This window comes from Lactuca saligna, chromosome 8 (genome assembly GCF_052625555.1).
Source record: "Lactuca saligna cultivar CGN05327 chromosome 8, ASM5262555v1, whole genome shotgun sequence".
NCBI classification, from domain to species: domain Eukaryota; kingdom Viridiplantae; phylum Streptophyta; class Magnoliopsida; order Asterales; family Asteraceae; genus Lactuca; species Lactuca saligna.
The window spans coordinates 8,100,710-8,103,740 of NC_136424.1; the positions used below are offsets into that span (position 1 = coordinate 8,100,710).

A 3,031-nucleotide genomic window follows, 5' to 3' on the forward strand; every position below is an offset into this window, starting at 1 on the left:
CTTTAGGAATTAAGTATGTTTAGCATAGTTAAATATGCTTTTGAGTTTGTTTTTATCATGACTATGAACTAAATTCGTTTTGTTTCTGTTGGGGAAGACTAATTTACTCCTATGGTTAAGAATATACTTTTTGATTGATTGTTATTTGGTGATTTTATTAAATTAAGTTTGTTATAGAACCTTATGCATTAATGACAACTATTTTCTGTTAATTGGAAGGTAATTAAGTTGCATGAACATCTCTTAATTATTAACCTCATATGTTATGTGAACACTTGATCATATGCTTAAGAGTAATGAATATGAAACTAAGATTAATTAGAGAATGGGTAAATTAATGTGTGAGCTTGTTTGAGAAACCAACAAACAAGAGGTTGATTGAAACACCAACTTGATTAACCAATTACAAATCTTATTTAATCAAAATAATTGAACTAGGGAATTAATTAGTTTAAACAATTGGCCACTGCTTGAATTGATTAATTGTCTAAGGGTTAGGAGTAATGAACATGAACCTAACCACTATGGTTGGTAACCAATAATAATTAATTTATCATTTAAATAACCATAGGAGTGAATTAGTTGAACCTAAACAGAAACCCTTTAATAAATTTGGTAAATTTGTCATTTGCTTTAATCGCTTAGTTAGTTAAGTGTTTAAGTTCTAAGTTTAAGTTTCTAGTCTTGTAAAACTTGAGAAAAACCCTTTACTTTTATTACTTGTTTAGTTAAAATTAGTTATTAGATTAATTTCCATTCCCTGAGTTCGACACCCTACTTATCCAACTGTACCACTAAAAGACAGGTTCACTGCCTTTGTGTGCTTAATTTATTAACTAAAAGTAGGATTAAAACTAGTTCGTTTTACACACATCAAGTTTTTGGCGCTGTTGCCGGGGAACGGTTCTAAATAATTTATCTAATTTCTAATTATTTCGATCCTTTGTGTGAGTTTACTGGCACAAAGTTAAATTATTATAGTTTAATGATTAGTAGTTAGGTTTTAGCATCTAAATTAGTTTTTATTTCAAGTTCTGAATTCTTTCAAAAATACACTACTACTCGCCGAGTGCATTCACACCTACTCGGCGAGTACAACAAAATTTAGCTTTTAATTTTCGTTTTTTTAGTACATTTTTTGTTCTTTTTACGTTTTTATCTTGTTTTATTTCAGGACTTTCATGACCAAAGGATCAAATACCCCGCTGGTACCCCCGTTTGAAGATCCCGAATCTGCATTGAGAAGAAACAGAGGAAAGGACGTGGAAAGCTCGAATACACCAAAGAAGTCACCTTTGTCTAATTTGAAGACTGTTTTTGGGAAGAAGAAGAGCAGCAAATCAGGAGTATCCAACGCATCTTTAGCAAGCGAAGACCCGATCAAGGAAGACACCGAGTACGACACCGAGGAAGAAGAAGAACCCACATACGGGCACGACTCCGATTCCGGCGACGAGTTAGCTCATACAATGGATAACATTGATGAAATCTCCATGGGAGAATGGAAGCAGAGTATCCGCGATGACACCGGCCCGGGACTTGTGCAACCCGCAATTCCCGCTACTGTTACTTTCAAGCTAAAGGGCCACATACTCGCCCAGTTAAAGGAAATACCTTTCTATGGAAAAAACCACGAGGATGCCTATAAGCATTTGGATGAAGTCAATGATGTAGCTGATTAATTCAATGTTCCAAATGTGCCTCGCGAGACCTAGCTACTTCGCATGCTTCCAGTGACATTCAAAGGTGTTGCAAAAGACTAGCTCAAATCACTTCCCCCTGGATCAGTCACCACATGGGCCAAGATGAAAGAAGAATTCATTGATCACTTTTACCCACCTTCCAAGATAGCCAAACTAAAGAAAGCCATAGCTAACTTTGAACAACAAGCTGGAGACTCACTATATGAAGCTTGGGAGAGGTACAAGAGCTTACTAAGAAACTTCCCACACCATGACCTAAATAGCCAGCAAGAAGTCTCCATTTTCTATGATGGAGTCAATGTCACAACCAGGAAGTTACTTGACTCGCAAGGCCATCTTACAAAGAAGCCACCCCCGATGATCAAGGAATTAATTGAAGAATTCTCTAAGCACTCTAGAGAATACCACAACCCAAGAAATTATGTTACTAGGGGAGCCGCATATGCAGCTACTGAAGACTTATCCGCGGTCATGGCTATGCTAAAAACCATGGATAGGAGGATGGATAAAATGGATCAAACGATCAATGCTATTCGGGTGGGTTGTGAAAATTGTAATGGACCTCATCTTACTTAAGACTGCGACTTGGATGAAAATGGCAACAAAAAGGTGCAAGTATGTTACTCAAGTGGGGACCAATATGATGAAGACTGGCGAAAACCAAAGAAAGAGTGGCTCCCGTATGAAGAGTACAAGAAGGCTAAGGAGGAGAAGTACAAGCAGAAAGGAAGAGGTTTTTACCAAAAGGAGGAGCCGGCACAAGAAAGAAAACCAAGTTTGGAAGAGATGCTTACCAAATTTGTAGCTGCTTCATAAAAGAGACATAGCGATCATGATGCTGCCATTCAAGAAACAATAACTATCCTTAGAAACCAGCAAGCATCCATTCACAACATAGAAACGCAGCTGGGGCAACTTGCTCAACAAATAAACCAAAGATCACCGGGCGAACTCCCTAGTAAAACCGAAAATAACACACGAGGCGCGCACATAAATATAGTTACAACAAGAAAGTGGGAAAATAATCACTCCTCTAGCCCCTATTCAGAAAGAAGCACCCAAAGAAACACAGAAGGAGGAGGCAGAAAATCAAGCAGAAAATCAATATCTTCAATCGGACAGCTCTACTCATCGAGTACCACATATGGACTCGACGAGTACACTACCAAATCCGAAGGAACAAGGCCCTGAAAAGCTTTATCAGCCTCCAATGCCATACCCAGCTCGAGCTAAGAAGGAGAAGCAGGAAGAGGAGTACCAGAAGTTTCTAGATCATATCAAGGCTCTTCAAATCAACATAACCTTCATTGAAGCTGTCGTCCAAATGC

General features: G+C 38.1%; 1 non-coding gene across 1 annotated transcript; it reads right to left on the reverse strand.

The window, feature by feature from the left end:
* Nucleotides 1-1,853: 1,853 nt before the first annotated feature.
* LOC145013580 (small nucleolar RNA R71) lies at nt 1,854-1,960 on the reverse strand. The gene has a single exon (XR_013665130.1). It is a non-coding gene; the product is annotated as a small nucleolar RNA R71 (small nucleolar RNA).
* Nucleotides 1,961-3,031: the final 1,071 nt, after the last annotated feature.